Source organism: Balaenoptera physalus, assembly GCF_965194825.1.
Source record: "Balaenoptera physalus genome assembly, chromosome: 8".
Classification (NCBI taxonomy): Eukaryota; Metazoa; Chordata; class Mammalia; order Artiodactyla; family Balaenopteridae; genus Balaenoptera; species Balaenoptera physalus.
In genome coordinates this window covers 4,249,097-4,262,446 of record NC_138887.1, presented here as the reverse complement: position 1 = coordinate 4,262,446, position 13,350 = coordinate 4,249,097, and positions in this window count along the sequence as shown.

Sequence of the window (13,350 nt, the reverse complement as noted above, 5' to 3'; positions counted from 1 at the left end):
AATGTTGTATCATATAGTAGAGAATGTCAATAAAGAGATAGAAATTATAAAAAAGAAATCAACTTGAAATTCTGGATTTAAAAAGTACAATAAAAAAGTCCAATTAATCTTCAGAACTCTTCATCATGCAAAACTGAAACTCTGTATCCATTGAACAAAACTTCCTATTTCCCCCTCCCCCAGTCCCTGGCAACACCATTCTTTTGTGTGTCTCTATGATTTTTGACTACTCTGGGGACATTTTTTAAGTGGAATCAAACAGTATTTGTATTTTTGCAACTGGCTGATTCATTTAGAATAATGTCTTCAAGGTCCCCCTATGTTGTAAAATATGTCAGAATTTCCTTCCTTTTTTACACAATATTATTCCATTGTATGTATACACCACATTTTGCTTATCCATTCATCTATGGAGGGACACTTGGGTTGTTTCCGTATTTTGGCTACTGTGAAAAATGTGCTATAAACATGGAGGTGCAAATATCTCTGAGCCCTTGTTTTCAGTTCTATTGGGTATATACCCTGAAGTGGAATTGATGGTTCATATGGCAAGTCTATTTTTAATTTTTTGAAGAACTGCCATACTATTTTCTGCATCAATTGTACCATTTTAGATTCTGACCAGCAGTAATCAAGGGTACAAGCTTCTCCACATTTGTGCCAACACTTATTTTCTGGCTTGTTTTGTTTTGTTTTTATAGTAGTAATTCTAATAGGTATGAGATGGTATCTCATTGCAGTTTTGATTTTCATTCCCCTAGTGATTAGTGATGTCAAGCATATTTTCATGTAACTGTTAGACAGTTGTGTATCTTCTTTGGAAAAATGTCTTTTCAAGTCCTTTGCTCCTTTTTGAATCCAGTTGTTTGGGTCTTCCTGCTGAGTGTTAGGAATTCTTTTTATATACTCTGTATATCACTACTGTATCAGATATGTAAATTTCAAATATTTTCTCTCATTCTGTGGGTTTCATTCTACTTTTCAACACTATTGAAAACCATTTGACCATATGTGTGAGGCTTTAATTCTGGGCTCTGTATTCTATTCAGCTGATATATATGTCTGTCTTTATACCAGTCCCACACAGTTTTGATTACTGTAATTTTGCAGCAAGTTATAAAATCAGGAAATGTGAATCCTCCAGGTTTGTTTTACCTTTTCAAGATTGTTTTGGCTATCTGGGGTCCCTTGAGATTCCACATGAATTTTAGGGTGGGTTTTTCCACTGCTGCAAAAAACATCATTGAGATTTTTTTTTAATCTGTAATATTGACATCTTAACCATATTAAGGCTTCTAATCTAGAAACATCTTCATGATATCTTCTTTAATTTTTTTAGCAATGTATTGTAGTTTTCATTGTATAAGTCTTTCACCTCCTTGGTTAAGATAATTCTTAAGTATTTTATTCTTTTGATGCTATTGTAATAAAATTGTTTTCTTAATTTCCCTTTTGGATTGTTCATTGTTAGTTTATAGAAATGCAACTGATTTTTGTGTTGCCTTTGTGTGCCGCTACTTTGCTGAATTTGTTTAAACATCAATTTTTTGCGGAATCTTTAGGGGGGGTCTCTCTACATATGAGATTATATCATCTGTGAAGAGAGATAATTTTACTTCTAAACTTAAAATTTCCAAAACTATGACTTAGATTTGTTTCTCTTTTTCAATTCTCATGGATCCCATTTTACTGTGACTACTGCCACCAGTGTGATTTTCTAAAAAAAAAAATCTGTTTGTCTCTTTCCCCTGTTTTATCAACCTCTAATGCTATCCACTGACTAGAGCTTCAGTTTCAAACTCCTACCAATGTTTAAGATCTTTTCCCCCTACTTTTCCTAGAGTCACTTCTAGGCATCCCAAATCATGTGCCCTGAGTTTCCATTACTAAGTGCACAGCATGCCGTGTGCTTTCATACCATTGTGCTTTCCATGAGATACTCCTTCTTCCTCTTGTATTTTCTTTCTTTTGTTTTTCTGGGGAAGCCATTCCCCAACCTGCAAGGTGCAGTTAGAATGCCACCTCATCAATAAACATTTCTAACCAGAAAGATTCAGAGACTTCCTTATCGGAATTTCTGTAACAATTTGTTCAGACTGCTAGAAGAGCAGTCACATTGTAATGTATTTGTTATTTTCTGAAGTTAGAAGGAAAAATAATGATGTTTGAGACAAAGAAACTGAGTTAGCGAGGACAATTTGCTCATTTCAAATAGAGGTGCATTCTGGAGTTTTTACTTAATTTTTTTTTATTATCCAACCAGGTTATTTTCTTTCTTTCTGAGTTATATAGTCTAAAATTAAGGTAACATCCACTCGACAGGTAGTTGGTGTTTCATGGGTGGCATTCTGGAGCTCAGTACACAAAGGGTCTCACACAAATGACCATTATTATTGTAAAATATCAAATAACATAATGTTCCATAATAATAGATTCCATTTATTGAGTCTATTGATTAAAAGTCACTCTGTTTGCTTTACATATACTAAAATTCCACAGTCTCATATTCAAATTGTCATCATTAACCTCACATTATAAATGCAAACTTGAGAATCAGGTAACTCAATAAGCTGCCGTTCATACTCATTTTTGTCGGCCTTTGGAACCTTCAGTCTTCCCAATACGTGCTACTTAAATTTAGATTAACTGCAGACCTTGGTGCATATGTTTTGCTCTAACATACTTCATACGAATAGCTTTTAAAAATGATTAAGCATGAATAGCCCTTTTCCTATAATTATCTTTAAAATGTTTGGAGTTGGTAAAAATCTTGGTAGAGCTCGTAGAACCAAGGAAGAGAGGTACAAACTAGAAAACTCCCGGGACCTGAGGACGTCGACCTTGGCGATCTCGCTCAGCCTCTCTCACTCGCGTGGTAAGTCCACTATTTTCCTCTGCTCGTGGCATCCTCCAGGAATCAGAGTGTATGTCCATCGGTAGACCTGGAAGCACACTGTCCACGCTTAGGTATCACATGAAGAAATTTCTAGTTCTAACCATTTCCATTCCTGTGGTGGGGGTCTAGTTTCTGAACCCCGGGCAGTTAGAAGGTTGGAGTTTTCTCCTCTCCCTGCTGACTGAACTCCAGGCACTGTGGGTGCTTTTGTGGTTCCTCTAACCTGCAGTTTTCCAGGCTGGATATTCCTCATCCTTTTAATCCATTTTCACTGTTGTGCATTCTTCATCTTTCTGCCTTCTGATCACCATTAAAAAAAACCCCAGTCATCACTGAATCCACCTGGGACTGGAAATAAACTCTAAGAGAAAAATGTATTTCAGTCTGAGCTGCTTAAATTTGTATTTCTTTGATGGAAATAATCTTATAAAAAAGGTATATAGGTAATTAATGATCATATAACTAAAATTATGTAATAATGTGGCTGGTTTATGGTTGTAAGAACCTCTATGCTTTTCCATAACAGTGGGCTGAGGAAGAAGGCTAAACCTTACTTTGGATTTTTAATTTTGATAAAACTGTTTTCTCTTGGAAGCAAATGCCCTCTGAGCCCTATTGGTCCAGGCTGGAGTCTTGGGAGTAAAGGCGAAATGCATAGGCCTGTTGGTAAAGTTTAGGGTTTTTATTAGAGCTCCATTTACAAAGTTCTATAGACACTTTTTTTTTTTTTTTTAGTGTGTAGTTTTGCAAAATTTGCCTGTGCTAATAACAAGGAAAGAAAACCCTTGTAAATTATTTCTATTCTCAGTTCTTTAAATTTCCTAATAGTTTGTTCAACTCTAGTAATTTTAGGGAAAATGCTCAATTATTTGGCCATGAACAAAGTCGGAACTTTTGTGACTAATACCATTTCTCTTAAACATGAATGATTCTAAATTGTAACTTCAGACCGTTGCTTTAGAGACACCTGTTAGCATGCACTGCCACTAACATCTTCAGCTTAACCGACTCTCATCATACAGGAAGCATTATGTCGAATTTTCTCCTTTCTTGTCTCCTTCCACGTGCTCCGGAAACCCAGAACTTCTACTTTTCTGTTATTTGACAGTAAAGTGAGAGCTTATTTTTTCTCCTCATAATTGCACCCCTGTACGGCTGCCCTCAGCAGCAGACCCCCTCGTGGGTGTGGTAAGAGCAGCTGGACAGGCATAAAGAGCTTTCCATTAAAATTCAAATGAACTTATTTGCAAACAGAAACAAATTCACAGACATAGAAGACAAATTTATGGTTACCAAAGGGGAAGGAGGGAGGGATAAATTAAGGAGTTTGGGATTAGCAGATACACATTACTGTATATAAAATAGATAAACAACAAGGACCTACTGTATAGCACAGGGAGCTATATTCAATATTTTGTAAAAACCTATAATGGAAAAGAATCTGAAAAAGAATAGATATATATATATGTAGAACTGAATCTCTTTGCTGTACACCTGAAACTAACACAACTTTGGAAATCAAGTATACTTCAATAAAAAAAATCAATTGCTAAAGTAAACAGACTGTTTAACCACCTTTTATACCTTAAAATTGCCTTTACCAAGTTTTTAGAAGTTTGGCTTTGAAGGAAAATTTGCTGTTGGCTCAAAGGTTGGCCTCATTATTTTACCTACCTTGAAAAAAACTTGAAATGCTTAATGTTTTCTAACAAATTGGCTTAGAACTGGTTATTATTTTTCAGTTCAAACTTCTACACTTTCTACTTGTTTAGCAAGTGTTTAACAATTGAAATATATAAGTGTATATATATTATATATATATATAATGCTGATATAAATCAATTCTAACAAACATTCCTCCTTCCACTCTGGCAAAGACCTTTGCATTAATTACTACATAATTGTAATTTCCCACCAAATCCTAGGGGATACTGATCATTTTGTCTAATAATAATCTCTCCGAATCAGATAGAAGGTCTCTCATGACCGCTCTCTGTCTTTTCCCACCCTTCCATTCTCTTACAAGATGATAATGACAGAAAATGACTTGCCATCCAAGTAAAAAAGTCATTGAGGTGAAGAGAAGTATCCAAAATTTGGAGATAAGGGAAAAGACAGTACAATGTGGTCTTTCACTGACAAACTGGTGCAGTGTTTAATAAGGCCAACCAAACATTATTTTATTTCTGTGTTTGACTTTGTTATTTTCTGTTTGGATACATTCCAGACACTGTGAAGTGACATATTAACTTGTTTATTTTTGTTTTGTAGAAATGGTAACACCAAACAAATGTTATGAGTGTCTTGCTTTGTAAGACATTTACCAGTTCTGTATTTATCCAAAGTAGTGATCTCACTCTTTCTTTAAACTAAACCCAGTTCCTCAAATACCATACTCACTCCATATTTCTATAAGAGGGATGCTCAAGATGGCAGTGGAGTTGGGTAATAAAAGTAAATAAATAAAGGAGTAAATTATGCCACAAAAATAATACTGTAAATTTGGATTATGACAGATGCTATAAAGAAACGGTGTAGAGTCATAAGAAAAAGCTCATGCACGAGACATGGAGTATCTTTTCCTGTGAAGAGATCTTTGAACTGAGGCTTGCATTATGAAAAGAAGGCAGCCCTATGATATTCTCCAGGAAAGAGGGACTTACTAGCCAGAGGGAACTGCAAATCCAGATGTACTCTATAAAGAACAAACTTGGCAAGTTCAAGGAAGAGAAAGGCTAGTGCACTTGGAGAGCAGTGACTGAGAGAAAAATGGCAGGAAATGGATTTGAAGATTACATCACATGGAACCTTGAGGATAATGATACATTTATTCTAAGTGTAATGAAAAGACTAAAGGAGTTTAAAAAAATGCATGGCATAATCTGTTTTATATTAAGACAAAGATATATCACTCTGGTTTAGTGTTGCCAGATTTAGCAAATAAAAATACAGAACACAATATATCTCATGCAATATTTGGGACATATTTATACTTAAAATACATTCTTTGTTCATCTGTTTCAAATTTAACTGGTTGTCTTCAATTTTATCTGGTAACTATATACTGATGCTGTGTGAAATACACACAGGGGAACAAGAGTAAAATCAAGAACTGCTCCAAGACCAGAGTGATAATCCCACATGAGAAATGGAAGTGAAAGTGATGTTGGCTTAGTAACAGCAGTGGATAGGGAGAGAAGAGGAGAGAGTCTAGAAATACTTTATAAGCAGAGCTGAAAGGACTTATTGATAATCCATGCAGAGGTTACTCAACTGAGACAAAAAAAAATGGAAATAAAGAGAATTCCAAGTTTTAGTCTTGATAAATAGGAAATGCACTGTACTATGTAAATGTTGTTCTACATAATTTTGATATTTTTAACTTTCTCAGTGTCTATTTATTTACAGAATGCACAATTGAACATTGATGTTTTAATCTATTGTATTTAGATACTGACCTTATATTAATGGGATTTTCAATAAAATAATAATGCTTAGTCCACAGTGGGATTTATATCCAAGACAACAGAATGCTGGAGGGTGGGCCCTATTGCAGAGAGAAAGGGAAATTGAGGGCTTCACACAGAGAGGATGGTTAATGGTTGTTACACAGTAGCCCCTTCAAGCTGCTGGTCTCGGGGGTCCCAGGCTGTGGAATAAAGGGGACCAGAGACAAGCAACAACTTCAGTGGTATGCAGAGATCCAAGTAGCTGGAAACCAGAATCAGGGAGTCCTTGTATCCCTTGTCAACAAAAATAATATACAATCTATAATAGGAATAGAAAATAGTTTTTTTTGAACCAAACTGAGAACTATATCCTTGAAGACAGCTTCCCAGATTACTCTGAGAAAATGCTTAGGAGAAGCATGGTTTTCAGCACAGTTTTATATCTTGTCAGAACAAAGAACATTAATCAAGTAAGGGATACATTTCTTCACGGTTTAAAACAAACAGACACCAGAACAGCACATACACAGAGTGTCAGCATGGCCTTGGCACCTGGAAAGGGAGTCTTATCATCACAGGAGGACAAGCCCTGGCGTCCCAGGAAGGGAGGCATTTAATCTTTATTTTTAACATGGACTCGCTTTACTTCTGATCTATGTGCCCTTTTCTTTAATAATTAAAGCAGATGTACAATGTGTGTTTGCTAGGCCACCAACAGGCTGTTCTAGTTAGCATAAAATTCATGCTTATCCACGAGTTCATGGATAAGCCAGAATGGCTTCCCCATACCTCAACATGTGAACGTTTCTTTTTATCACCTTCAGTAAGAACAGAAACCATGAGACTTGGCCTCAGGTAAGAATGAAGTCCTTTGAGAACTGTATAAACACGGTGACCCCAGATTCAGAGGGAGAGCCATGCATGGTTTAAGATCCATGCCAGAAGCAGTAAAGTGAGCTGAGCTGGGGAGCAGGTGAACAAGGTCAGGGGCAATATTGCCCCTCACTTTTGTGCCTGGGCACAGTGGGTCGCAGATGGAAGTCCAGATCATGTATGTCTAACTATTTCACGTCGATATAAATCCTGCTAGCACACTGATAAACAAAATTTGCTCTATCATCCTGCTCATCAGAAATACGTTCTTAGTGACAAAACTAAATAATGTCTATTAACTCTACAGTTCTTTATGATTGAAAATGGGTAAAATATAAAAGGATGACTGGATTGTAGCCAAGTCCTGGATCTTGAACTGACAATGATTGAATGAGTGATAATTAAATTAAAAACATTCATAAATCATGTTATTTTATCTTTCCTCCACAAGATTTATTTTTCTTGTCTTCATATCAACAAATTCACCACAGTTTTAATTAGAATCAAAATGTTCATATAATTTCTGTGATACTGTCAGTAATGATTTAAAGAATTTAATATCTACATGTAATTGTTTTGAAGGTGAAAAGACAGACTATAACTCCATAAGAGTAAAATCAAATGGAAAAATAAACCGTTTAAAAATCTTTTCACATTTCCCAAGTTACAGATCTTCTAAAATATTCAAAATTATCTACTAAAATTAAAATGCGGATTGTTTCTGGCTAAGATGGAATACCTGAAGCAAAAAGAAAAAATACATTTTAAACAGGTTTTAAAGACATTGGCCATCAGACAGGACCAGACTGTGATCTCTGGGAGAGAAGCACTGACCTCAGCAGCCTGGCACCACCCAGCACACCCCCAAGAGAGACTGCGTTGCACAGTGAGAGGGTGTGGGTCTGGGTGGGTGAGAAGGGGTCTGAGAACCGGGCTGAATTCTCATGCTACCCTGATGGGGAGAGGGGAGTTTCACAGAGAGACAGCCAACAGTTCACAGAGGATTGCTCTCTCCTATTCAGCTGCAATGCGAGGAAACTACCTGAGGCCCAGGCAAGACTCATCCAAGAGGATGAAAGGTGCTCACAAAAAATCCAAGAAGGGTGCGGCTTTCCAGCAACCAGATTGGAAAAACCTCATGGTTCCTAAGGCACTGGGCGAGGGGAATATATTTTACACAAGGAAACTTTTTCAAGGGGATTGATATAATGTTCTTGATGATGGTGACGGGTTCATGAACATATATATATGAAAACCTTTCAAATTGTACACCTTGAATATGTGCAGTTATTGTATGTCAATTGTATGTCAACCTCACATTTTGCCTTAAAAATTAAAAGGCACATACAAATTATCAATGTATGAATTGTAATTCAACATATTTAAATAAAGCTGCAATTTATTTAGGTTTTAAAAACAATCAAACATTAGGGAACTCCCTGGTGGTCCAGTGGTTAGGACTCTGTGTTTTCACTGCCGAGGGCCCGGGTTCGATACCTGGTTGGTGAACTAAGATCCCCACACGCTGCACAGAACAGCCAAAACACACAAACGAACAAAACAAAACACAAAGAAATGGCTTTTTAAAAAAATTGAATATCAGAAATGTTTTTATAAGAATAAAACTTTTGCATCCGTCTAGGTGTCAATGAGGAGAATCAGTTTCGCGGTTCATGCACGTGACCTCTAACCTCACACATAAATGGGAGATGGGAGAAAATGTGATGATGTAATGATTTCACCTCAGAGACGTCCCTCCGCAGCCCCGAGCAATAGTGTGACCCCACACTGTGTTGCCACCCACCTCCAGAACTCCAAACTGGAACAGGAGAAGCAGCGGAAAACAGACCCTACATGGTCTGGGAAAGGAAGCTGAGTTTTGCAGGGATCTGTGATCAGTGGTCAGTGGTCGGCGGCTTTGTGGGCAGAACCTGGGCAAGATCACTAACCAGCCTTTTCTCTGGGTTCTTCCCTGGTTCATAAGCTCCCCTCCTTTGGAGTGGGTGTCCTCCTTCCACATCAGCAGCCTCAGGGCCTTCGGATGTGTCACCTTGTATTTATTTATTTTTTTCATTGAAGTATAGTTGATTTACAGTGTCCTGTTAGTTTCAGGTGTATAGCACAGGGATTCATATATATATATATATATATATATATATATATATATATATATATAAATATATATTTATACTCTTTCAGATTCTTTTAGGTTATTACAGAATACTGAGTATAGTTCTTTGTGCTACACAGTAGGTCCTTGTTGATTATTTTATATATAGTAGTATGTATATGTACCCCTTCCTCCTTTGGTAACCATAAGCTTGTTTTCTATGTCTGTGGGTTTATTTGTGTTTTGTATATAAGTTCATGTGTATCATTTTTAAGATTCCACATAGAAACGATATCATATGATATGTGTCTTACGCAGTCTGGCTTACTTCACTTAGTATGATAATCTCTAGGTCCATCCATGTTGCTGCAAATGGCATTATTTCATTCTTTTTTATGGCTGAGTATATCTAGAGAAAAACTATAACTGGAAAAGATACGTACACCCCAATGTTCATTGAAGCACTATTTACAATAGCCAAGACATGGAAGCAAACTAAATGTCCATCAACAGATGAATAAAGAAGATGTGGTATATATATCTATATACACACACAAACAATGTCTCCTTGTATTTCAAAGAAGCACGGCTGGAGCCTTGGAGAAGCCTTTCCCTGCAGCTGTGACACTGCTGGAAGACAGAACACCCAGATGGGTAGTTCTCCTGAGTCAGCGCCCGGGGCTGGGCTCAGTGAAGGACACGCGGGTAAGCTTTAGTGAACTTATTCTGGGAATGTTTATGATAAGCAGGAACATCTAAGGCACAGAGCTCAGGGCAGGGCCCCTCTTGCTGAGTCAGAATGCCTGGATTGACTCAATGCTGAGTCACTCAAGTTATTTCACATAGAAGACATAATTTCCCCAGAGTTAAGATGGAACTCTGTAGTCTGGACCAAGTAGACCTAAATCCACTAGTGGATAATGGATATTTACAATGGAAAGAGAAAGGGGGAAGGCAGACAGGCAAATTTTTCTAAGTAGTACATGAGCCTGGTCTCCCTTGAACACCCTTGGCCCCAGCATGAAGACGGTTATATTTCAGCTCATTACTTAAAATTACCAAAATAATTTTGTGTTTTTCTTTTAAAAAGTGATTTCACAGACGGTAAAAGTATACGTGGTACCATGAACAAAGAGATCCTGAGAGCTGCTTCCTGATTAAAGAAATCCACTTCTGGACCCTCAAAGGAATGCAATTATGCAGATTTATGTAAATCATGTATGCAAATCACCTTCTAAATAAAGTATGCAAGGGATGGGATGGAGCTCCCGAGCTGTGACTTGTCAGTCTAAAGCTGTTTAGTGGGAAAGGATACAAACAAAAGCTGAGTGATGAGAGATGTATCTTACTTCTTGCATTTCTTTTGGAAATAATTGGATCTGGGTGAGATAAGTAGTTATTCCGGCTAACAAGATTGCAGTGCCTCCCTGGTTATCTTGAATACTAAGCAATACAGATTTTTCTAGTACAGCAGTAGCCAACTCTACATGGCACTGTGCCATTGGGCATAGCTTTGGAATGGTATTCATAAGCCTTCAAAGCCCCTTCTGCCAGTTATTGGTCATGTTAGCCCAGCAAACTTCCTTGACCTTTCTGGGGTCTCAGCTTTCCCATCTGTGTCATCACAGAGAAGGGGAAATGGTATGTGTGTGGAGCAGCAATGCTGGGCCCCATACCACACCGAGCTCTCCGTGTTTGGTCACAGCTTTTCGTTGTGTTTATCTCTTTTTAAAATAAACATGCTGTAAACAATCTATTGACTTTACCTCTTGGTTATAAAAAGGCATACATAAGCATAAGAACTGTGAATAGAATAGCATATGAGCAAAGGTGCTTGCAGACCATCAGAACCCTTGAGGAAATCTTCACAAATATAAGGCAAAGAATTGGACTGAAGAAGAAAAAGAGGCAGAAAAAAAGAGACCTAAATCCCAAAGTGAGAGCTTAAAGCTCACAAGGAACAGATGCACAGACAGGAGAGGGCAATGAGAAGGGCCAGTCTCTTCACCCATCAATCGGTTGAGCCAATCACACTGTCTCCTCCTCCTCTTCCACTGGCTCTTCCCAGTGTCTGGATTCCCTCCAGCTGAATCTGTGTACATCAAAGGGGAGTGGCCAGTCCAGGGGAGAGAAGAGTGATGTTGCTGAGAACCGGGCGAGTGATAAGAACCAGACCCAACTCCAGGTGGTTCTGTCCTTCCATGAGACACAAAAGGGTAAAAACCATCAAAGAAGGGCCACCCCACTCAAGAGGGATGAATCAAGAGTTGTCCCCCTTTGCTCTAAGGGAAGCAGTGTTGTTGGGAAACAAGGCATCCCATTGTGAAAGTGACCTGCACGGCTCCCTCAGGTAATCCACTCAGTACTTCATTGATAAACATGAATCAACAGTCAAGGAGCATGAGGTGTATGAAGAAGCCAAGACCCTCAAGAAATGGGCCAATAGACTCTAGAGGAAACAAAGATAATTAAAGTTTCTAAGGGAGTTTAAACTTATTTTGATTAGTATCCAAAAAATTCTCAGTTTCTAAGCTATCTATGAACGTGCCTCCCAACCATGTGGTTTTGCTTCCCCCCACCAATCCCCCAGGAAACGTTTGGCAACATCAAGGTACATTTTTCCTATTGGTCTCCAGTGGGTAGAAGCCAGGGATCCTGCTTCCCTACATTGTTCATGATGGTTAAGTACGTATATAAAATAAAGGAAGAAGCAAAGGTTAAACTTACTGATTACATGAGACTGAAAGCCAAGCCAGTGATAGGTATTTTGATAATAATGAAACTGTATATAAGCCCCTGTGCCCCTTTCCTTTGAAGTAAAGGGCTTTTGCTTTAGTCTCCCAGGCCTATCCTAAGTTTCTACAGGCTGGCTCAAGAGTTAACGACTAGAAAATGTGAAGACGTAGAAATGAAAAATAGCCGTTGGGCCAAGAAACGGGTAACAATTTAGACTATAAATCTGCCACATAGCAGAATCACCGAACTTCCAGTTCTCTGAAAGGTGTAAAGGCCTGACACACAGTCCTAAGTTGTTTTAACAGGAAGCACACCCTCAGCAGATGAAAACTGCTGACTGCAAGAACATAGACTCTAGGCTGGTTGAAACCAGAAGGTTGATGATGCTTGAAACGTCACCTTGATGCCAACCAATCCAAGAATTTTGCACAAGTTGATCCCTCATCCTGCAGCCCCCTCACTCACACTGCCTTTAAAAGCCCTCCCCTGGGGCTTCCCTGGGGGCGCAGTGGTTGAGAATCTGCCTGCCAATGCAGGGGACACGGGTTCGAGCCCTGGTCTGGGAGGATCCTACATGCCGCGGAGCAACTAAGCCCGTGTGCCACAACTACTGAGCCTGCGCGTCTGGAGCCTGTGCTCCGCAACAAGAGAGGTCGCGATAGTAAGAGGCCCGCGCACCGCGATGAAGAGTGGCCCCCGCTTGCCACAACTAGAGAAAGCCCTCGCACAGAAACGAAGACCCAACACAGCCAAAAAAAAAAAAAAAAAAAAAGCCCTCCCCTGAAAGCTGTCGGGGAGTTTGGTTCTTTTGAGCCTGGGCTGCCTGTTCTGCTTGGTGCCTGCAGTAAACACTGTGCTTTCCTTCACCACAACCCAGGGTCAGTAGATTGGCTTTTCTGTGCACAGGCAAACCAACCCAAGTTTGGTTCAGTAACAATAAAAGTCAAGGAAATCTCCAATAACTGAGATTTGAAAAATAAGTTTATCAAAAATAAAAGAAGAAAGTTGAAATCCATGGAGACAAGATCAGTGGTGTCTCAGGGCCATTAATGATTGTACAAGCAGAAAAGAGAGGAGAAAGTGAGAGATAACCAAGTAAATGAAGAATGTTTTCCTGAGTTTAAGTTTGAAAAAGCCTATGGTTTTTCTAGCTTGATTAATAAAAACAGCCCACATTCAGAAAAATCTTTCTGAAATTAAAAATCTATTATGGTGATGAAAAAGATAAAATCCTAAAAGAAGCTGGATGTGGAGGGGATGTAACATGGTTATGTAGTTTACTTTCT